The sequence below is a fragment of the Rhinatrema bivittatum genome, unplaced genomic scaffold (assembly GCF_901001135.1).
Source record: "Rhinatrema bivittatum unplaced genomic scaffold, aRhiBiv1.1, whole genome shotgun sequence".
Taxonomy (NCBI): Eukaryota; Metazoa; Chordata; class Amphibia; order Gymnophiona; family Rhinatrematidae; genus Rhinatrema; species Rhinatrema bivittatum.
The window spans coordinates 426,522-451,224 of NW_021820433.1; the positions used below are offsets into that span (position 1 = coordinate 426,522).

Here is a 24,703-nt window from a genome sequence, read left to right on the forward strand (position 1 = left end):
CCCTGATTGGGTGGGCCTGAGCCCAAAGTGGGTGCTCCCCACCCAGGCCCACCTGTGGCTCTACTTCAGCAAGATTCCTGTTGTAACTTCTGCCAGAAGTTTGGGAGTTTTAATTGATAGTGAATTATCCAAGCATATTACAAATTATGTCTCCTGTGGCCTCTGAAATCTTTGTTATGTCATTTTGAATTCAGATCAGTAGTGCAAGTCTTGGTTCTTCCTAACCTTAATTATTGTAACTCTCTGTTTGTTGGCCTACTGGCTCATGTGCTGCGTTCTCTACAGTTGTTAAGGAATCCTGCAGCTCCTCTGATTACTGGTTTGGAGAGAAGGACTCATATTACCCCCATGCTAAAAGATCTGCCCTGGTTGCCACTTTTGTGTGGCGGGTTCAGTTTAAAGTGGCATCACTGATCCAGAAGATGTTGAACCCTGATGGACTGCCATGGATGCATTCCATGTTGAAGGTTTACAATCCAGCCCGTGTACTAAGATCCTCTCAAAGAGGCCTGTGGGAAGTTCCACCGATGCGTTCTGTATGTCTCTCAGAGACAAGAGAGAGAACCATATAGGCGGCTGATCCTACGTTACCAAAAACAATCTGACGAACTATATGCACCAAATTGTTTAAAAGACTGCTTAAAACGCATTTGTTTCAGCTTGCCTATTTGAGATGATGATGAGATGATGTTATTGCTGATGGTTTCAGGGCTTTATCAGGGCTGTGGTAATTCTTTCTATGCTGCATTTTTTCTGAGCATTTTGTTCCAAAGTGTTCCACTCTATCAGATGGAGCTTGATAATACGGGGGGAGCCAGTTACTGGCAGTCACTGCATTGGAATGTAGCCCCCTATCATAGTCAGGTGGCTTCCTGACCTCCAACCCCAGACTGTATATTGTTCAGTCCCATTATCAGTCTGAAGATTTCCTGACACAGGCCTGCACTGTGGCTGCTTCCTAGCACCGACTGGTTCCTGCCATGGCTCTCTGATCTAATGTTGGGTTTGCTGGAGGACCACCATAGAAAATGTTGCATCGCTCAGTTCTCTGCAGGTCATGGCTGCATGTCCAGTGGAGGGGAGAATGTCATGTTATACATGTTACAAGTTTCTGCCAGGTCCAGTATTGGGTCCCCAGGCTACAGATTTCCCAGTTCCAGTCATAGCTCTATGCTAATTTTTGGCTCCATTTAGTAATAAGTTGTCGCATTCTCCTCAGTCCTTACTTACCCATTGCCTATGCCCAGGCCAAAGCCTGGGCCTTATGTAGGTCTAGGTCATGGTAGGTTGCCACGACCTTGACCTAGGCCCCACGCAAAGCCCAGGCTTAGAGGCCTGGACCTGACACTTGGGCCTCAGCCTAAACCAGGGTCCAGGACTGATGCTGCAGCCCAGCCTGGAGGCTGAACCTGATGCCAGGGTCTGACCCAGAGGCCGGGTCCCAATGCCAGGGCCTCAGCCCGAACCCAGGCCTGATGCTGGGGCCCAGCCTGGAGGACAGGTTCTGATGCCTGGGCCTCTGCCCAGGGCAGGCCAGTAGCCCAGGCCTTGGATGTCTTGTTCAGCTTCTTCTTTCTTGTCTTTTTTGCAAACTGACGCAGGGGTCACTCTGGAGTTAACTTTGGTGAAATCTCCCCAGTGGTGGGCGTTATTTTGATATATGGCAGTCCCCGGTGTCGGGTCTGAGTTCAGGCCAAGGTCCAGGTATTGGGACCCGGTCTCCAAGCCAGGGCCCCAATGTTGGGTCTGGGTCTGAGCCGAGATCCAGGCATTGGGATTGGGCCAGGATGTAGCGTCGGATTCGGTAAGTATGGGGGAAGGATTATTGGGAATTTCCCGAGTCTGGCTTTTTGCTCAGGTCTCGGCCTAGGCCCCAGCATCGGGCCAGGGTCTAGGAAGAGACCCTGCCATCTTGCTCAGGCGTAGGCTGCAGCCCCTTTGTTGGGGCCTCGGCCTATGCCAAGGAAAGCCCTAGGCTTCAGTCCTAGGCTGAGGCACTGGAGTAGTGCTTGGGCATAGGCCAAGGCCCCTGCTTTGGATCTTGGCCTATTTCCTAGGCAAAGCCCTGGCTTCAGGCCTAGGCCTAGGCCCGCCCAGAGATTTTTTTTTTTTAATGGATTTTCAAATTGAAACTAGATTCCAGCAAAATGTAATTGGAATTTAACTCATTCCATTTTGAAAACGATCTGAAACGAAATAGGGAATTTCATCTTTTTTCCTATTTTGTTTCTCCCAAATATCCATCCCTAATATTTACCCTTCATTTTGTTTCTTTGTTCTAGTCAATAAATAATAAGACAGCAGAAAAGTATAATAAACTTGTGACTCCTCTTCTTTAGTAAAGTCTCTGCTTCTACTGGAAGCTCTATATTTACACTGAATTCCCTCAGTTCTCCAGTTCCTTCAACTCCTTTCCATCCTGAGCTTGAAAATAGTTCAGTCCTTCTTCAGTCCCCAATTTAATTCTCAGATCTTCTCACTGAAGGTGGTTAGAAAATATATAATCCCAATACTTTATCAGAATTTAGTCCCAGATTGAATCCTCTTTCCAAAATCTTGGCATCTGGTCGGCACTTCTCACTCCCTTTGTACAACCCACTTAACATAGCAGCAGCAAAGTTCTTGTTAGCTGTACGAGGTTCCCTTTAGTTTCCTTCATCTTGGTGCACTTTGCTGGGCTCCCTTCCTGTAGATGAATCTCTTCACACTCCTGTTTCTTTCAGGACGAAGGACTCTAGTCTCGCAAAGGGTTTGGTTACTGATTCCAAGGGCCATCAGTTCCAAGTGGAACAAAAATATTATTTGAACCAAATAAGGGGAACAAAATCAAGCAAGAAGCATGAAGGGTGGAATAAAACTTCCTCGCCTCCAAAAAGAGGAGATCGTGCAGAAAGACAGTTACCGTAATTAAAAAAATATACTTCCTCTGCATGCTTTATCCTCTGGAGGAGACATAAAAGTCTGCCAGAATATTTCCTTACACGTGATCTGACCTTCAACAGTAGATGCCCCAATCCTCAGTGAAGAGCTACCAAGGCTCTCACAGGGCATGCTCAAAATATTAGCATAAAAGAGTACAAAGGAATCATAAGGGCTGGATAGACAAGTCAAAAGGAGGCCGAGTCCTAAATGGGAAAACTTCCTTATTCATTTCCCATAAATTATGACAAAAAATAGGAAAAACAAGAGACCAAGAGCTCCTGCCTCCTTGTAAAAGTAACTAAAACGCCAAGAGAATAGAGGGTGGTTTTAGAATGATAAACAGCTAAGTGACACCATCTGCAATTCCCACATGGGGGGGAGGCAAAACCCAAACCTCTGTCACTTATTTCTCCCCAGAACCTCCCCAGTCAATTGGTACACTCCTTTTAGTTAGGGAAACCAAAGGTTGCCTCCGGGCATTAGGTAGATTTGAATACATCGGAGAACCGGTGTATGCAAATCTATCTCATGCCTATTCATTGTGACAGTCCTAAAAATGCGACTGGATAGATGTGCCCTCCATGAGAGGATTAGGAAACACTGGCGCAGACGGAAAGCTGGGAGCACATGGAAACTACAGGGCACGTAGCAGTAAACCCAACTCTCGCGCCAACAGCTTATAGAAAGTCCCTACTCATGCACACAATGCCCTGCCAGCTGGGAATCTCTGCACCAAGGAGGTTTGGATGCAGGAGAAAACGAATTAAAGACGACTGAGATTTGCAAGGTGGGGCTCAGTGGCAAGAATCAGCAAGGTAATAAAACAAAAGGGTCTGTAAAAGAAGCTGTGAAGCAAAAGCCTTAACAGGGAGCAAATTCATCGTGCCCGGTAAACAGTGGCATTGCTACTTCGTTTGGTTTGTGAGCTCTCCTTCATCTTGTACTTTCTAAGCCAATTAGGGTCGCCAGCTGGCTCCAGTCCTGGTTTTACCCTGTTGCATGCATGGTATGAACTGAAGTGACTGTTCCATTGTTTTCCCATATGCAACCCCTGCTCCGATCTGGTCCTGGGACTACGGGCTCATTGGGAGGCTCACGGCCCGGATCAAACCCCATGGCCACCCAGGGTTCCCAAGCAGGGGGCAAGAAGCCTTTTTTTTCAAGGCCCTTAAGGTTTCTCCTTTCAGGAGCTCTGCTGCTCATCTGCCCAGGAAACGGTGCAAGAAGCACCACATGGAGCACCAAACTATTGTTCAGAATAAAAATGCTCTACCGGCACTGATGGCAGGGAAAATGTAAAGTCCAAAAAGATCGATGCACCACTGGCTAGTGCACCAAAAAGGCCATAACAGCGCAAAAAATATATATCTCGGTCACTTTCAGCAGCAATAACAACTGCCCTCCCAAACAGGCCAGCTCTCGGGGACAGGAACCCTCCTCCCTTAGGCCTCACCAGGTGCCTCCTCTGACAGCAGCTCTCCTCCTTTTATCTCAGCAGCTTCTCCGGTTCTAGCGAGCTTCTGGCTGACTCTTCTTTCAGCCAGAAACTCCTCAGCCTGGGCAGTTTCTTTTCCCCAAAACTCCCACCCGGGACAAAAAAATCTCTTCTCGTGTAATAACGTCCCCCAAAACTACCCTCGTGTCGGATGAGGACTTTCAAACACTTCCGCTTCCTGCTCCTCGGGGTAATCCCTGCTGAATCCCAAGGACGTTTCCTTCCTGGAAGTAATGGGCCCCCATCCCCTTCCCTGGATAGGAAGGTTTCTTCTCCGGGCACTCCTCATTTTGGAGAGAGAGGGTCCCAGTCCTGGTTCTTTCTCCGTGAAAGCAAGGACTCCCACGAGCCCCTCTCGGTAGGGGGAGGTGGCGCCTTCAGACTGCGCTCGGCAGGCTGCCTTCTCCCGACTTCCTCTGAGGAGTCCCCCCCAGCTATGGGTGCAAGGCCTCTACCACTGGGGAGCGTCAGACCTCCTAACCCGCTCCCACCCACGCTGACCTCACTGGGACCGCGATCCTCCACTGCCGGCACACCAGGTTTCCTCAGATCCGAGTGGCCATAAAGGTTGAGGGCAACTGAGCTAGTAAGGGGCAAGTTTGGGACACCTAAGAAAATCAGAACTACGTGTCCTCGCTTGCCAAGGAGTTGAAATAGGATTAGATCTACCTGTCCTTCAAAAAAAATGGAGCCAGATGACAACACTAAAGTCAGTCGAAAACCTGTTTCATCTCCGCCTATCACAGTGAAGGCAAGTGAATGGCTGCCTGATAGTTAACCCCTTGTGAGCCGCCAGCTTGCATCATGGCAGCACTGCTTCATGTTCCTCAGACCATCGTGGCCTCCAGAACATGGTTCGGATGTTGGACACCAAACAGTCTCTTCCCCCTTGGTCTGCCAAGCTGCTAACTCTCGTCTCAGGGAAAGGCCCTGCACGTTCCTGGTCAAAATGTTTAGCATCTCTCCAGGCCCCCAGACCCTGGCCATTTTAAGAGGGCTGGTCCCAGGCAACTGAAAACCTTTCAAGGCTTTTTTTAAGCGCTCCCTTTGCAGACACGGCAGCTAATTTTTTTCCGCTCGTTAGAAATCAAAGATGGGATGGCTTTTGTGAACTAGGGAAAGATGAAGTCTCGCAGGCAAAGGATGCATCTGTGCTGATTAATACCAGCACCTAGCTCCCTCTAAAGACACCTCAAAGATTAGAAAACAGCTCTGTTAATCACTTCTTTAAATAATGCAGCAGAGCAATTCTCTCAGGGACTTCTAAAAGACTGCTTTCCTCAAACCAAAACATCCGCCCGATTTTGTGATAAATTATAAATGCTTTGTTTCTGGCCGCCTAACAGATAATTTATTTTCTGTCTAGGTTTTCTTTTTTTTTTCTCCCTTCAAAATGGAACTGTGTGATTAAATTTTAAGGTACCTTGCAGAGTCTTGCCAGTGCATTTGCTCAGTACACTTGCACTTGGAATAAAATTTGACTTAAAAGAGTTAGGCTGTGGTGACAAAATATTCCGCAGCATCCATTTTCACTCTCTTATCCCTGAACCCTGCAGAAGCATGATTAAATTAACGTTACATTTTATTTTATTTTTTTTGTCGTTCTGAGACCTGTTTATCTATTTAAAGGGACACTTTGTGTTATTATTGTGTAGGTGGGTTCCGCCCAGTAACAACTTACTAAGTTAGCCAGAAATCGATTTTTAAGAAAGCTTGCAGGTAGAAGCTAAGAGTCCTGTGGGGGCTCTGTCCAGTGGTCAATTGCAGCTGTGGATGCCTCCATCTAAACCCGCCTTCCATATACTTCCTGTTTCCATTTGGTGCTGTTCTTTCTGTATCAGAGGAAAGATCACACACTGCAAACATGATGCTTCAGACTCAGCCAGCCAGGGCTGTGACTGATAGCTGACAGAGCCTTGAAAGGTTTTTAGTTGCCTCCGACCAGCCTTCTTAAAATTCAACCTGCAGCTTTTGCTGTAAGTTATTAATGGGCAGCACCCAGCTGCACAGTAATAACTCATAAAGGCTGTCAGTCCTCTGTGTTTGTTAACATTAAGAACCTCTTTAAATCAGAGTCCACTTGAATTGAGGAATTTCATAGACGTAACTGTCCACCCTGTCACAATTGCATTTACTGTACTTCCAGGCTCTGTGACAGATGTGTTTTAAACTCTTAAACAATGTGAAAATAAGAGAAAATAAGACAGACATAGACAGAAACCTGATTCACAAGAGCATGAGAAGTGCCATGCTGGGTCAGACTAAGGATCCATCGAGCCCAGCATCCTGTCTGCAGCAGTGGCCATCTGGATCATCAGCAAATCATCAATATACTAAAAGCAAGGTAGAGCAGAAATAGATATAAACAGGCTGAGGTCAGTATTCAAAGCTATTTAGACTGATAAGTCACGAGTTATCCGTCTAAATAGCAAGTGTTTGGATAAGAACATTGATCTTGGTCCTCCCGTATAATGCGCCTGCCCCGAGTACTATAATTTTGTTTCTGTACTAAATATGTTTTAATATGTCTTGTTTTATTTCTGTGTTACCTTTGTGGATGTTTTATTTTGTACATTGCTTAGGCCATTAGTGTTAAGCGATAAATACATTTTAACAAATGAAATGAAAAAAATATTGAGCCGTTTGACAAGTTAGATTTTAGCTGGATATAACAGAGGCATTCCGGGGGGTGTTTTGGGGAGGAGCTAAGTTATCCGGCTAGCTCAGTTGATATTTAATTATACCTGGCTAAGGTAACTTTTTAGATCGGCTTCAGAAAAGGCCTAAAGTTATCTGGCTTTGTGTGGCCAGATAACCTGTCATTTAACCGGATATCTTTAAAAGAAATCTGGCTAAGTAGAGCTCCCAGCCGCAGTTTCAGTATCCCAGGCCACACCCCCACCCCCGACCTCCTCGAAATACGTAAAATGAAAAAAAAAACCCCTGCTAAGAGCACGCGGTATGGGCTTAACCCGTGCCTGGTGCCGCAGCGTTACTTCTTTCGACTGCGGCTGGTTTACGCTTCCAGCGCAGATTGTGACACAAGCAGCACTCAGAGCAGGGAGGTTGGCACTTTGCTCCTGGTGGGGCTTTTTTTTTGGGGGGGGGGGGGAGTTGGGATATCACCCGGGATATCGAAACTGCAGGTGAATTGGAGGGTCTGCGGGACAAACCGATTAAATTTAATAGAAACTGGGAAGGAGTGGAGGGAGGGACCCCCAACCTCTGGACCCATCACACTTTTATCTCATATAAAGTCCCAACAGGGCCATATATTAAATCGGGAGGGGGGGGGGGTACAGAATCGGTCCCTTTTACATTTTTTTTTTAATTTTGACAGTGCTACTTAACCAGACATCTTTTGAAGCTATTCGGTTAAGTAACTATTTAAGTAACTATAAGTAACTATTAAGTAACCATAAGAGACTTAGGAGTTATTATAGACAATTGGCTAAACCTAAAATCTTTTATTAACCAAACAACCAAAGACTGTTTTCATAAACTACATGTCCTGAAAAGAATAAAACCACTCTTTCACTTTCATGATTACAGAACGTTTCTGCAAGCAATAATCTTCTCTAAGATAAACTACTGTAACTCTATCTTATTAGGTCTCCCCTCATCTCACACCAAACCTCTTCAGATGGTCCAAAACACGGCAGCCAGAATACTGACAAACACGAGGAGAAGAGACCACACATCTCCCATCCTCAAAGACCTTCACTGGCTGCCAATTCACTACAGAATCATACATAAGTCCATTACCACTATCTACAAAGCCATCCATCACCATGCGCCACTCAACCTACAAATCCCATTCAGAAAACATACCTCCTCCAGACCCATCAGAGAAGCTTACAGAGAATCACTACATGTACCACACACCAAAACCTCTCAACACATAACTTTTAGAGACCGGGCCTTCTCTACAGCAGGACCATCACTATGGAACTCCATCCCACCGGATCTTTGACAGGAAGCGTGCCTTCTAACTTTCAGAAAAAGGCTTAAGACGTGGTTGTTTAAGCAAGCCTTTCCATACCCCAGCTGAACCTTAATTCACCGACAACCACAGTCAGACATTCTTAGACCATTGTAAACAATTCCTCTTTTGTTAAATTCCTCTAGCCTTTCCTTCTTCTCCCAGTTTTGAACTTCCCTGTTTTATTGTAACTGCAGAGTTTCTCTTCACTTTTTATGGTTTTCGTTTATTTCCTGTTTACACCCCCTGTTAAATGTAAACCAGCATGATGTGATCCTTATCTTGAATGCCGGTATAGAAACCCCCCCCCCTAAATAAATAAATAAATAAATAAATAAATAAATAAATAAATAAATAAATAAATAAATAAACTATTTATCCAGCCACTCAAGACTGAATAACTAAAATATCTAACTGGTTATATTCAGACGAGGCCAGTTAGGTTTTTTAGGGATTCAGCTACAGGCAGCTGGATAACTTCAGGCGAGTATATTCAGCGGGACGGCCTACTGACTGTGGACCTCTTTGGGTCCAGTCCTCTGGATTGAGGGTAGAGATTGGATCAGCTCAAGGCAGAACTGGTCACAATTAAAGAATTCACCAGCTCTGTCTCCACGTCCACATAGGATCCCAGAAAGAAGGAATGCATGGACCGTAGTGAATGAGTCATCGAGCGTAAGGGCTGTGAGGTAAGAGGCATGACACCCAAATGGCACCACTAGGCAAAAGGAAAATCCCTCAGAGGGATATATATATATATATATATATATGTAATGTAGGCAGAGATTAGAGCATAAAATATGCTGGACTGGGTCAGCTCGAGCCCAGCAAACCGTCCCTAGCCTTGGCTCATCTGGGTCACTTGGCAGTGCCCAGCAGATTCTAATGGGGAGACAGACGCCCTATGTGCTGCTGACTTCCAGAAGTAAGAACTGGCCTCCAGAAATGTATCCAGTCCTTTTTAAAGACGGCCATGCTACCAGCTTTGATCGCATCCTTTGGCAGCAAATTCTGCAGTTTAATTGTATCAGGGATGCACATTTTGTTTTAAACGAATTCACATTTCTTAATGGAAAAAGTTGATTTTTGGTTCGCTGTGAGCAGAGTAAGCTGAAAGTCGGCTGACTTGAAGAGATCCCAGACTTTTTGGATATTTTTGGTTACCGGCAATTAAAAAAAAAATAAATAAATAAAATAAAGGGACCTTCCCGGACCTCCCCACCTCCTGTGCAGAAACGGGGCCTCCCCATCCCCCACTGATCCCTGCTGCAGGGTCTTCAGTATAAAAAGGGACAAGGCTTTTTTATACATCTTTTCCCCGGGATTTCATTTCGCTCTTAATGTGAGCTTATGAATCCTCTCATTGATACTTGGTTTCCCCACACTTTATTGCATGCTCTTATTGCTTGATTTGAATTCCTTTCGGCCAATATCTCTTGTTAACGTGAGGTTAAGATACTGGTGAACGTTCTTCAGCTCCACTGGGAGCATGGAATTCATGGGGATGACGACTGAGAAAGGTCAGGCAGATTTTATTAAGCGTAGGATTTCTGTTAATAGAAGCTGATAAAGCCTTCGACAGTGCCTCCTGGCTTTATATGGGCTTCCCAGCCAAATTTGTGGGTCGGATTCATTTTCTGTATTCTAACCCGAGAGCACAAATGCTCGTACACGGTTGGCACTCAGAGTCTCTTCCTGTATGGAGGGGCACCAGGCAGGCCTCTCTCTTGTCGCTCCTGCCGTTTAATCTGGCTCTGGGGCCCTTTGCTCAAAACGTTAAGAGAATCTGATAATATTGTGGGATTTCCCTTAGGCCCTTCTGAAGAGGAAAATAGCTTTATAGGCGGATGCTATGTTATCATTTATTACTCGTGCTGCCCACCAAGGCTCCTGCTCTGCTTGATTTGCTTAGAGGATTTTCATTTCTTATCTGGCTATCAGGTTAATTACTCCAAGTCAACTATTATGGCCATTAGGACCTGAATGTGATAATCCTCTTTGCCTTAAGGATTTTTCAGTCGCAAGTTCTGGGTTCAAATATCTTAGTATACGAGTATCTGCAGATATTACGGATTTATGCTCTTTGAACTGCACTGATCTCATTAAGTCTCTGAGATCTGATTTGCTCAGCTGGATGCCACTACCTCTGCCTCTCTTGGATAGATGTTATGTGATAAAAATGATTTTTGCCCCGTTTATTACATTTGTTCCAGCATCTCTCCTGCAATATACCTCACAAGGTCTTTACTTTGCATAGAGGAGAAATTATTTCTTTGATTTGCAGTGGCAAAGCAGCTGGTATCGAGTTTTCCACTGTGCAAAAGTCACAGGATTGTGGCTGTCTGGGTATCCCTGGCTTGTACCTTTACTGATTGTCGGCCAAATTAGCAGGTGTTAGGGGCTGATTAGATAGTGACCCTCAGCACTCTCCCGGGGTGCACTTGGAAGAGCTGTCGTCCTAAGGTCACAATTTAGCTGCTTTGCTTTGTTGTTCCTATATGCTCTCTATTGTTGTCAAGATTCATAGATTCAGCCCTTTAAAAATATGGTACGGTGTTACTAAGCTTCCAGGCAAGGAGCTGATTAATCGTTCTCCCCTTTCTCCTTTGATGAACAATCCTTCTGGTTTTCATGTTACTTTATCAGTAGACGCTCAGTTATGGATTGACCGTGGGCTAAAATATCTTGGCCAGCTTTGCAGGGGTAATACACTTAAAGCTTTTGTCTGAGTTAGAGAAAGAATTTGGCCTACCTGCTCCCACTCCGTTGTTGTTTTTTACATCTTCACAAAGATATTCTACAAAGGAAAAACGGGTACATTTTGTACAAAGGACAGATTGGAGAAACATCTTTCAAAAAAATCGCCAGGCAAATTCATTTCTCAAATTTGTTGTTATTTGCGGGAGGACATCAGAGCTGATCTGACCAACAATGCTTTACTTGTTAATTTGAATGAGGACCTTTCCACCGATTTAGGAGTTGATGACTGGCACGCCATTTGGTGCAATCTTCAGAAACTGTCAAGCTGTAATAAAAATAGAGCGTTACGGTATAGATTGTTGCATTGTGTGAACAAGTACCCTTTCATTTTTTTCCAAACTTAATCAGTGTAGTGCCCTGTGCTGGCATGGTTGTGGGTGGGCTGCTTCGTACTTCCGTGTGAGGTGGGATTGTGTGGTGGGAAGCGGTTCACTGAGAAATGCAAACTTTTACTGGGGGTCACTTTTGCTATGGTTGCTCAACATTGTCTTCTAAGTAGTTAGGATCTGGTTCTTCAACTTCTTCCTTCTGTAGAGGACCTCCTCTCTCAACCTCCACCCGACCCCCTTCTTACATCCCCCAGCATCTCTCACCTCCTCAGCTTCTCTCTCAGCTCCTCATCTTTTTTGCATCCCTCCGGCTGATCCTCTCTCATGCCCAAGCCCTTCCGATAACCCTTTAGTGATGATCCTAGAGCATTCCTTCCCTGTTACCCCATCCCACATTCTCTCACCCCCTCTAGCTCCTCTCTTACATCTCCTAGTCAACCTTCTGTCATTCCCCTCTCACTTTGCAGCCAGTCTTTCTCCATCTGACCCAAAACTCAAAGCCTTCCTATATCTGATCCCTCTCTTCAGACAGTGCCTCCTCCAAACACTCCCTAGCCAGTGGCAATATTTTCCTTTGAGCGCTGGGCAAAATATGGATGACAACTAGAGGGAAGAGAAGGTAGGATGATGATGACAGAGGCAATATCTTTCTCTTGGGTAGAGGAGAAAGGAGCAATCTCCACTGACCTATGCACATTCAACCCTGTCTTTTCCTCATGGTTGGTCCCAAATCAGACGATGATCTGCAAGCGGCAACAGCATTAGTAATAATAGTCAGCACGGGGCCTGTGAGTCAGTGCAAGCTCACAGATCCTGCACCAGGCCCTGTCCTTCCTTGTTACCATAGAAACTCATGCAAGGGCAGTGACACTGGAAGGCCTGTGCTCACAGCCCCAGAATGACCTCCACTGGAAGTGCTTCTGCTGCTGGCGCCTGAAGCACACAGCGACTTGAGGAACTTGTGAGTCTAGCTGACGCTTTTGAGACCCCATTGGGGGTTCCAACCCACAGTATGAAGGACCCCCAATGGGGGTATGGCAACCCTAGTATGAAGGATGGCAAAGGGAAAGCAGATAGTGTTCACTGAAGAAAGGATCAGAGAAGGCTCACAATGAGTTTGTGTCATTTGAACATAGGAGAGTCAATAACATCTCATTATTATTGGCCAGTTTTGACAAGGAAAAAGGTTTTCATTGAGTAGCATGGACCTATATGTTCTGTGTATTAGAGAAATGTGGTTTCAGGGGTGGTGCACCTGAGTGGATTAAGCTGTTGTACAAAACAGAATTAGTTAATCAGCCTCTTTCAGAGGGACTCACCGGGTTTATCTCCCATTTTATATTTATTGACTCTTGATCCCTGACTTAGATAGTTATTGACAGACATTTTGGTGAGAGGCTTCCAGTTAGGCTTCTGTGAAATTTAACTCCTTTTGCAGATGAGAGCTCCTCATGCCTCTGACCGGTCCTGCTGCTTTGCTGGGGAAGGCACTGCTGGGTCCTGTCAGAGTTTGGTTCCTTATCCAGGCTAAAAAAAAAATAGAAATAAACCAGAGGTCCTCGATGTGGGTGGTAGCCTGCAAAGAACGTGGGTTGGATCGTTGCCTTTGAAATGGGCAGATGGCCAGTTTCGTTATCTAGGTGTCGAGATTCCTAGGGATCCTGCCCAGATCGATACCTGCAGCGTCAGCTCCTGACTCGTACCTGCGAACTCTCCGGGTCTCCGGGCCAATACCGGAAATCTCCGGGTGCTGCAGCAAAACCAATCTGCTTGGACCTGGAAAGAAGAAAGGAACTTCATTGGTCTTGCGTGGCTGAAAAAGGAGGAACTTGACATTGATTTCTGCCATCTCCAGACCTTTTTAACTCTTAACTTTGCTTCCTCGTGACACCACCTGCTCCTGCACGGCCTGTTTCCTGTATCCAGCCACTTGCCCGCCCCATCCTATTTGCCTTGGCCAATCAACATTGTGCTTTTCTGCCCGTGCATCAAACGAGGAGTAAGAAACAGGCAGCGTCCACTTCCACAGCAGAGGAGGAGAAGGAAGAGGCTGCTGCTGCTCCAGGAGCCCAGGTTAGAGTCTGCTTTTGCTAGTGTGTTTTGAAAGGGGGGGGAGAGAGAATGAATGAGTATGTCTGTGAGAGTGAGTGAGTGTGTATTTGTGTAGGAAGAAGAGATCTGAGAGTGTATGTAGGTGAGTAGGAGAGCTGAGTGCAAGTGAGCATGGGTGTGAAAGTGAGTGGGCCTGTGTGTATGGAAGAGGGAGAGACGTGAGTGAGCGAGCATGTGTGTGCTGGTGGGAGAATGGCAGAAGTAAAGGTGTAAATGGACATGTGAGAATGTGAGAGAATGAGCAGTGAAAGTAAGTGTGACCATGTAAGTGTTTATGAGAGCAAATTTGTGAGCATCCGGTCCCACTGTGCAGTTGCCCCCCCTTCCCCCCCCCCCTGCTAATCCATGGTAATCTCAGGGTGACTGGAAGTGAAAAGTTCCCAGGTATGCCCCTACTCCATGGTACACAAGATAAAGTGGAGCTGGGGGGAGTCTTCCCTTAAACATTTCAGTAAAATTATCTATTAAAAATGATGGAATGGCCTTGCTTTTACATTCTGAGATTGCTACCAGTATGGTTAACAAGGAAAGATACAAGCAGCTGCAAGCTGAATAGCATTTTGAGTAAATATAACTGGAGCATTAAGAGATTCAGAATGCCACTGCAAGCACTGATACCGGATGGTGATAAAGGAAGGTTACTTCTCTCAAACGTACACACTTATCATTTGGAATTGATGTTGCGATTTGTTGAGGAGCGTTTGTATGATATGGATGTGGTCACCCCTATGGTGCTGGTAAAGCACTGGTTTCAGCCTTTAAGCTCCCGTCACGTGCTTCATGCTGACATCTCTGACATCCCTCACGTCTTGAAGGGCCGTCCTTTTTTTTTTTTTTTCCAAACCTTCTGGAGGACTTGGAAACCATTGCGTACTCTTATGAAATGGAATAATGCCAGCTCTCTGTTTCTCCTGCTTTGTGGTAATAGGTTTAGCACAAGAAGGGAGATTTTTTCTGCTTGGGAAGGGAAAGGCTTGACAAGGATCGTTCACCTGAAGGCAACCGAAGGAGAGGATTTTGGGGAGGGGGAAGGCTCATCTAGGGGGTAGCTTTACAACTGCCCGCATTGGTGCAAAACGTGCAGGTACTTTTTACCCAGTAATGGATTTGGGCAGACGTTGTCCCTAGGGACTCTTAGAGGCTGTACAGTGCCACCCACTCTTCTCTCCCCCAGAAAACCTCTGAGCTCTAATGTGCTCCCACTGCCAGCCCACACCCCCCCCCCCCTCCCAGCCTTGCTGCGCTCCCCAGCTCCTGACCTCTGCTTCTACAATGCGATCCTTTGATGCAGTGAGCGCAGCAGCACGTGGACCAAGGCTGTGCCGAGAGGGGGCGGAGCCTGGAAGCCTAGAGGGGGCGGAGCCTGGAGCACAGTCTTAGTCCTTGCGCTCTCGGACATCAGAGGAGCAACGAAGCAGGGATGCGGCAGTGGTTTTTGGAGGTCTGGGGCAGCATGAGCAGGAAATTTGCTGCTCTCCAAATTTTTCTGCCTTAGACACAGACCTAGTGAGCCTATGCATATATCCAGGCCTTTTTTTTAACCTGCAGACTTTGTTCTCATTTTGAAAGGGAACTTACGCACATTATCTTTTGAACATTATCCCAGAAAAACTACCCACACACGTTTACACCTGCTAAATTGTGTGGGTATTTTTTTTTTTCGGAAAAACTTTATGTGCATGCTTGATTCACGGAATACCAAACCCTGCCCGAGCCCACCCACTGCAGATAAAGTAGGGGCATAGAGACTGCCTGCTCACATATAGGATGGGCAGTTTTATGAAAGCCCATTTCCAAGAGGGAAGCGCCATGTTACCTGCAGAAATGGCTTTGAAAATTACTCTCTATTCTTTTTGACTCTGAATAGATTAGCGAGTTCTTTTCATTTTATTGCAAGGGGACACTTCCTGCTCTGTATTTGTGCATTCACTTAAAACAGCTGCAGAATCTCACTGGATAGGTGTTGTTTGAAATAAATGGAAGCAAGACACAGAGGCTAAGGCAACATTTGATATGCGGGAGATGTGCTTTAAATATATTAGGAAAAGAACAGAGAATGTGGCTTTCTAGGAACTTCAGTTTGAGTTTCTTCAGCATGTTATACACACACACAGGTTACACGCACAGACACACACACACACACACACACATATATATATACATAGCAAAAATGGTTTATAAATTGAAAATTGCACAATCTGACATTTATTTATTTATTTCAAGTATTTATATACCAGCCTTCCAAAAACAATCAGGGCAGTTTACATATTAAAAACATACATAGAATGTAACTACATACAATAACAGGACCAAAAATGTAAAACAGAAAGAAAATATGATATTATTGGCTCTCGAAATTAGGAATGCAGGTTAATTGACCTCATGGGCTATCTTAAATAACCAGGTTTTTAGACTTTTTAAAAAATATTTTCAAGTAAGCTGTCAGCCGTAGGGATTCCGGCATGGTATTCCAAAATCTGGGCCGGCAACAGAAATTGCACGAACACGTACTTTGTTTAAATGTGCATAGTGCAGTGATGGCATATCTGGAAGTTCCTTCTTTGCTGTTCAAAGAGTACGTTGGGGAACGTGAAAATGAAGAGCAGTTCATAAGAAAATAAGAAATTGCCATGCTGGGTCAGACCAAGGGTCCATCAAGCCCAGCATCCTGTTTCCAACAGAGGCCAAACCAGGCCACAAGTACCTGGCAAGTACCCAAACACTAAGAAGATCCCATGCTACTGATGCAATTAATAGCAGTGGCTATTCCCTAAGTAAACTTGATTAGTAGCAGTTAATGGACTTCTCCAAGAACTTATCCAAACCTTTTTTGAACCCAGCTACACTAACTGCACTGACCACATCATCTGGCAACAAATTCCAGAGCTTTATTGTGCGTTGAGTGAAAAATAATTTTCTCCGATTAGTCTTAAATGTGCTACTTGCTAACTTCATGGAATGCCCCCTAGTCCTTCTATTATTTGAAAGTGTAAATAACCGATTCACATCTACTCGTTCAAGACCTCTCATGAACTTAAAGACCTCTATCATATCCCCCCTCAGTCGTCTCTTCTCCAAGCTGAACAGCTCTAACCTCTTCAGCCTTTCCTCATAGGGGAGCTGTTCCATCCCCTTTATCATTTTGGTTGCCCTTCTCTGTACCTTTTCCATCGCAACTATATCTTTTTTGAGATGCGGCGACCAGAATTGTACACAGTATTCAAGGTGCGGTCTCACCATGGAGCGATATAGAGGCATTATGACATTTTCTGTTTTATTAACCATTCCCTTCCTAATAATTCCTAACATTCTGTTTGCTTTTTTGACTGCTGCAGCACACTGAGCCGACGATTTTAAAGCATTATCCACTGTGATGCCTAGATCTTTTTCCTGGGTGGTAGCTCCTAATATGGAACCTAACATTGTGTAACTACAGCAAGGGTTATTTTTCCCTATATGCAACACCTTGCACTTGTCCACATATCCAATCAGAATCCTTGTTATTAACAATCTTATGAATCAAGGTTAATATTTTATATTCAATATGGTGTTTTATTGGTAGCCAGTTCAATGAGATCAATATGGGAGTAATGTGGTCAATACATTTACAACCAGCTAGAAGACAGGCAGCAGAATTTTGTAACATCTGAAGAGATCTTAATGTACTTGCAGGTAAACCTAGATATAGCAAATTAGAGTAGGCACTATTGGTAAAAAAAAATGTCATGGTTTAATAAAGAACTTAACTCCCTAAGGATGCATAGTTTATTGTAACCAGATTTAAGTACTGCATGAATGTGCATAGTCATTGAAAGTCTATTATCAAATATCACTCCTAATGCATGGACAGAGCTAGCCAGAGAGATCCTATTGGAGCCAAATTAAAAAATAAGTGGTTTGACAAATGGTTTTTTTTGCGATTTAATTAGATTATTTCGGTTTCGTTAACATTTAACACCAGTCTGAGGTGCAATAAAACTTTCTGAAGGGCTGTCATGTAAATATTGAGTAATATGAGTGCGTGGAGCTGTCAACAGGGATAAAAAAATTTCAGGTCGCCAGCATAAATTCTAAAATTTAAACCAAGTCCAGCAAGGAGTTTGCAGAGAGGGAGGAGATCTATATAAAACAAGGTGGCAGAGAGAACGGCACCCCGGGGCATGCCAGTTTTCATGTGTTTGATAGATAAGTATTGATTTCAGATTTTTGCTTAATAGTTTCTATTGTTAAGAAAGGATTTTAACCAGTTGAAAATAAGTCCGCAGATGCCAATTTCACACAGTCTTGTGAAGAGAATATTGCGGTCAACCACATCATATAATTTATTTATTTATTTATTTATTTCAGATTTTTATATACCGGCATTCGAGACAGCAGTCACATCGTGCTGGTTCACATAAAACAGGGGTGCATAGTAAACATAACTATAACAATGGTGTTGAAAAGGCAGTTACATATAACAGGGTGATAAGAACTTGGCTGAGAAGGAAGAGAAAGGAAAGGTTATTAAAATTCACACAGGTAAACGATAGAAGATAAGGATGACCATGGTGTATTTGGAGATTAGTTAACCATGTTGGAGATTAGTTAACCATGGTATAGTTGGAGATTAGGGGTAGCTTGGCGGTGATCTATCAATTGGTGTCCGGGAAAGCTTGTGTGAATATCCAGGTCTTTAGTCTTTTTTTGATATAAGAGGCGGGGGTCCCACGTACAAAGGTTTTTGGATGTATTCATGTCAAAGAACCAGGGGTATAGGTCTTAGACTTTGTCAGTTCTCCTTCGATCCCCACTGGAGCTCACAGCTCAGCTCTGTGGGCTTTGATGCTCTCAGTTGCCCTCTTACGGTTAAAAGATTACAAAGATTATTGCTATTTGAAGCCTTTCTGATAGTTCAGAGAATCTTGCTAGCTGGTGGATTCAGCTGGCTTTGGCACGGTGGAGAATTATGTTCCTTGATCTCATGATAATGGAACTTCAGTCAACAAAAACGAAAAAAAAAACCCTCTGGTTCTGATCAGCTCCTGGAAGTCTGGGAGCCACATGGGGATGCACGTAGGGCACATAACATTGCATTGAATAGATAATAATTGGATGCAGTTTCAAGGACAATATCTTTCCTCACTGGTAGAGATGATTATAATATATAGATAGGGGTAAGGTGGGGTGGCATGGGGGTATGATGGGAGGGGTTGGATAGTATGGTGAGGGGGAATTATGAAAATGTATTGCATATGTAATTGTATTGTTATGTTTAAAAAGCCAAGTTTTCTACTGTTCTGTGAGATATGCAGGCTGAATGCAGAATTGATTGTACTCTTTCTGTTCCAATAAACCAACCTGAAGTTAAAAAATACTGAAGATTAGTCTAATAGATACCATGTGCATGTTATGTAGGCTTCTAGTGTAGGTCAAAGCAGTTTGTAAAGGATCCCTGGCAGGAAAAGCAGCACTGATTCTTTAAGAGTGACTCTTGCCTGCAAACATTAGTCAGCTGTTAAAACTAGGGGAAGTGCATGGAAAAATTTGGCTTGGTTTTTGTTGCATTTGGCCGGTCACGGGTCCGTCCCACAACGAACTGTACTTAACTCCAGCTCCGAGTCGGTTGGGGCCCACCAATGCTGCAGCAGGACACCGAGCAGGCCCGAAAGCCCGTGCTTGTGTGGCTCAGCTCAATTTAAAGGGCTCACAGTGGAAAATCTATTTATTTATTTATTTATTTATTTATTTAGACCAACCATCATCAGAGATATCATGCCGGTTTACATGTATCAAGGGGGAAAAAAAAGAAGGAAGAGAGCAGTTACAAAAAACAGGGTAAAGAAGAACTGGGAGGTGCAAAGGAGGGTGCACGTAGGAAGAGAGCATAAGGCATGAAGGCGATATAGCAAACTTATATACACAATATGTGTCCCAACAATTAAGATGGGATGGAGGAGTGCAAATATCCAGTGGCATTGCAGGCTCTCCACTACTTAAGACCTGCTCAGACCTGCCTCACTTGCCTCGGCAATAGGTCGAACTCCTGGGAGTAGCTGTTTGCTTCTGGTTCCTGGCTCCTGATTCCTGTTCCTGGTCGTGTTCCTGGTTCCGCTATGTGTCTTCTGAGTTCCTCTGTCTGTTCCTGGTCCCTCCTCGGTTTGGCCTCCTCAGTTCCTGTCTTGTTGTCCCTCGTCTGTCTTCAGCTTCCTGCCCTGTTGTTCTGCCTTGCCTCATCCCCTTGGATTGGACTCCTGGCCCTGTCTTTGGTTTGATTTCTGGCTTGACTTCGGATTGCTTTTCAACGCAGCTTGACCTCCACCTGTCCTGTGACCACTGCCTGCTCATCGTCTTGATCAAACGCTGCCTGCCTAGACCTCTACCTGGACCTCGACGATGTGCGAACTCCGCCTGCCATTAACCATAGCCTGCACCAGTCTCTGCTGTCTGCTGCTTGCCCCAAGCACTGCTTGGACTGTCTCTTTTCCACTCCTGTTGGCCTGCTACACCTTCCACGATGGATTCATCTCTTCCCAGAGGCCTGGTGAAGTTCCTGTTGGGCCTCTGCTCCAACCAGCTCTGCCTGCCAACGGTGGGGACCTGCAGGGACTCCTCCACGTGGGTTGTGCCAACCTCACCTCAGTCCAGGAGCCCACTTGCACAACAGTTTTAGATTGAAAGAAATGAACTTGTGCTTGCCAGTTATTTATTTATTTTTTTTTGCAAAACGTAAGCAAGCTTTGAACGAGGTAAACTCACTCCCTTAGGATACAGTGGGAGTTGTGAAGTTGCAGCTGTGCTCCGGCCAGCAAATACTCCTGCCAAATATATTTGATTCTGAGAGGCACAGAAAAGGAGCACATGCATTTGGGTGAATGGGTGCTTGTAGGCCGCCAAATATCTTTTTTCAGGTCTTGCCAAATATTCTCCATTTTTCTCAAATGTATTTTGAATATCTATTCATACAATACGCTCTGTATAGATTTTCTCCACTATCCACCTCTCCAGCGGCCAAAAAAGATTTTGTATGAATTGAGCTCCATCTGTCTCACACGTTTCTTCATTTTGGACTGTAAACCTTTCAAGGTAAGTGCCCTACAACGTTCCATACAATATCTGAATTCTTTGGTTTACGTAGGAGATGCCATATCTGCACATCTGTTGGCGCAAGAAATAATTAGGAAATAAACATGGCAGGCAGGCCAGACTTCTTAGTGTGGGTCCCGCCAGCTAGCAATGATGTTCTGATACCCAGTGAGCTGAAACCATGGCGTAGGAGAGATGGATAAACAAATCTGAAAAGGAACTGGCCCTCTGCACATTTCCTCCTGGGTTCGATGGGTTCGGTTACGATCCAAAAGGGGTATAGGTCTGATTCTGCATTGAAGTGGCTTGAATTTGACTTGATTGCTCTTTATCTGGTCTACTTTGGTTTTATCCATTTCTTGAGCTTCAGTGGAGAGAGAATATCTTGCAAATTTTCATTAGTGATACTGTTGCAAAGTAAATTAATTTGGACAGCAATGTGCATACTGATGGTACTGCAAATACTATTACTAGTGGAATTGTGAGTATTATTGTAATTAAGAGACATCCTCACATGGGGGATCTGAAAACAAATTTACAGAAATTCATGGAAGCGCTTGACGCTGCCTGAAGAGTGGTCAACCTCAGAGTCAAACTGAGGGAATGAGAACCAAAATCCGGGTCTGAATATTAGATGTTGCTGCCAACCCAGCAATGAGGATTTTAACGCAGGCTGGGCCAGGACGAGTGGATTCAGAGTCAATGTGCCTGTCCCTCCACTGGGTTATTCGGTTGCTTTTTTTTTCTTTTTTTACAGAGTGGATAATGAAAATGGTTGCATTAGGAAAAGTTAGACACTTAATCTGGGTGCTGCCAGATGTTCCTTACAGCTTATGCTGCATATGATCTCATTAAATGGTTTGGAAGCTACGTTTTATGCATTTCTAGTACCAGAATTATAAAAAAAATCACAACTGGCTATGTGCTATCATTTCCGAAGCTGAGTCCTAAACAGCGAGTTTGCATTCCGTAGCCGAAGTGCTCTGAAGTCTCCCTCCCAATCAAAACGCTTTTGTTCTCCTATTCCTTTCATGGTGTCGCCTACGAGTGATCTGAGGAGGCGTTAGCTTTCCGAGTTCATTTCTCATTCCCTCTTGTATTTAAACGGGTGACAGCTGGGGACATCACCATTCGCATCGGTAATCGTTTTCCCTCCGAAGCTGCTTTGGGCGCCATCACTTCGGAGGAGCTCTTTTCCGTGCGGGGGGGGCTTTCTGAGCGGCCTGCGGCGGCCGCGCTGACCCCTGAGCCACAGACGTGGGAACAGATGATCAAACCAGAGGGGCACCGCAGCCCTGGATGTCAGAAATTGGTTTAGGAAAGCCCCAGCTGGGTCTGCAAGCTGCTTGCACTGCCTCTTGCTCAGGTGACTCGGATGGCCGAGCCTCTCCAGGCGGCAGCGGCCTGACCCTGCCGCCCCGACCCGTGTGCGCTCTGCGAAATAATCTGCGCTGCCTGCCTGCCCCGGGAGCAGGCCTGAATCCTGCAGATCGATGAGAAGGTAGAGAGCCAAGCCTTCGGGAGAGGCCGGCGGTGTCAGATAAAGCCGCGTCTTCCCCCGTTGCTGCAGGTAATGGGAGCTGAGGCTCCGGGCTGTGCTCCCAGGGCTGTGAGGACAGGAATAGAGGAGAGAGGCCCTGAAGTCCAGGCCGCTGAAGTGGGGAGAGCAGAAGTACCGAGAGAAGCCTCACCGGGCAGCGCGTGAGCAAACGTGAAAGAAGATGCCATTAAGCATGAGACGAATCTTAATTCAGCCGTATGAGAGCAACTTTCGGGAATGATTCGTCAAGGCCTTTTCCCATAGACACAGAATGGGAGAAATGCCTCAGTGAATCCGGCTCTTCAAAACTTATTTTTGCAGGTGACAGGACTATTTTGAAAACTGTTGGTATGTTTAGTTAGAAGCAGGCTCCTGTTTTTAACCCATGTTTTCGTGGCGGCGTTTCCAGAATGGGGCTAGATTGGGGAGGCAACAACGTGCATAGTTTTGCATTGCCCAAAGTCCATGCATTTCAGCTTGAAAAAAGTATCCACCGGGGGGAAAAGCAGGTGGAGGCGTGTGCGGCCGCTCGTTCCTTGGGCACTTGGAAAGAGACGAGCGCTGGTGCACAAAATCCATGGTAAAAGCACTTGAGGGCAATTTCCCAGGAGGGGAGATTTCAGAGGCATTTCAGCAGGTAAAAACGAGGCTTTGCCTGTAGACATGGGGTCTTTGAGCACTACCTACCCTACCTGCAGGGGAGCCACTCCACCTGTACTTTTCCCTACAGATGGAGGAGGGGCAAACAGCCCAATACTGTAAAGAGCGCTCAGCTGAGTGCACTGCTTAACCCGCTGTTGGATGTGCATTTTCGACAGGCGTCCACTACCCCTTATACGGTAAGGAGTTGAGCGTGTCAAAAACGCGTGTCCAAACCCCCCCCCCAAACTAATAGCGTTCATCGAAAACGTGTGTGGCGTGAGCAGGGCCCGGCCACACGCGTAGCCCCGCAATTTTGCGCGAGCGGTCAATCGAAAATTCGGGTTTTATTGTGTTGGAGATGAGTGTGTGTGTGGGGGGGTGTTTCCTAAAGAAGCTAGCACACTGATCCTCTAATGCACATTCAGATTAGGCGCTCTAGGTGAACCTTATAGCTCCTGCTCTATCCTGCCACTCCCTGGCCTTGCCGCCCCTTCCCACTGCCCTCTCGACACACAATTTAAAATTACTCATTTATAATAGATTTTACATGAAAAAGAACTTTCAAAGCTCAATCTTCTGAGGTAAAAATATCACTTACGACAGCATGTATGTTATATTTACTAGCACTATTGTGGTGCCAACCAGATGTGACAGGGGTACCCAGTTCTGCTCCTTATAAAAAATTGCAGCAGTGGCTTCAGCTGGTCTGAGTGCCCTCAGTGTGTGTCATGGGTCTTTACCACACCCTGCCCCCTGTTTTGAGGTCAGTGTTAAGGAAGTGTACCACTCCCCAGTGGGAGTAGTTGTGAAGCTGTGCAAAACCTCTTGCAGCCATGTGATGCCAGAGCAATTGTGGTAAGGATTCCAGGAGAGGCAGAGTCTTGGCAGTCCCATATGTGCAGCGAGAAATGTTCCTGTGAGGATCCCCAAAAAGAAGGGTGTTTTAGTGATGAGTGTGAGAGGATTGTCCTTCAGAAAGAAAGAACCTGCCCTAGGGAAGGCTCTAAGGCAGTGGTGAGCAAATTACAGCCTGCGGGCCAAATCTGGCCCACCTGTCAGTGGGACCCTCTCCATTATGTGCGTGCGGCCCATCGATGCTCTGACCCGCCTGTCCAAGTGTCCATCATCATCAAAGGCTAAGTTAACATCCTTGATGATGCTCAACGCTTGAGCAGGCAAGTCGGAGCATTGGTGCCAGCAAGGAGAAGCCCTGTTCATCGGCATGCTGGTGGGGTTCCCACCCTTCGCCAGCGGAGAGAGACCCTATTCGTCGGCGCTGGCAGGGTTCCCCATCAGCAAGGAGAGACTCCGTTTGTTGATGCTGGCAGGGTGCCCACTGCCTGCCAGCAGGGAGAAACACCATTCGTCGGCACTGGCAGGGTTTCCAACCCTCGCCAGCAAGGAGAACCCCCATTGTTGGCACGCTGGTGGGTTTCCCACCCCCGCCAGCGAAGGAGGCCTGTTGTCAGCGTGCTGGCGGGATTTCCATCCCCTGCCAGTGAGGAGAGGCTTGTGCTGCTGTAAGGAGGAGTGGTGAGTAATAGAGGAGTAAGGGAAGGGACAGAGAGGGAAGGAAGGAAGAGAAAGTGGTGAGGATGATGAGTGAGTGAAATAGGACATTAAGGAGAGGGTAAGTGACTGAGAGGGAGACGATGAGTGTCAGCGAAGGGAATGAGTGGGTGGGTGGAGAAAGGGGCAAGTGATTGAGTGGGAAGAGGATGAGTGGGAGTGAGGGGGTGAGTAAAAGAGGGAAGAGGATTGAATGGGAGGGAGAGTGACGGGAGTGAACCGGAGTAAGAGTGAATGACTGAGAGGGAAGTGGAGGAATGGGAGGGAAATGAAGAGAGTGAATGGGG

At 45.7% G+C, this 24,703-nt stretch overlaps 1 protein-coding gene across 1 annotated transcript in view; it reads left to right on the forward strand.

Annotated features, from left to right (window-relative positions):
- The window catches only part of LOC115081624 (polypeptide N-acetylgalactosaminyltransferase 14-like), a gene marked incomplete at its 3' end in the record, with an annotated part of 542,489 nt that overhangs the window by 301,743 nt on the left and 216,043 nt on the right, over positions 1-24,703 (forward strand).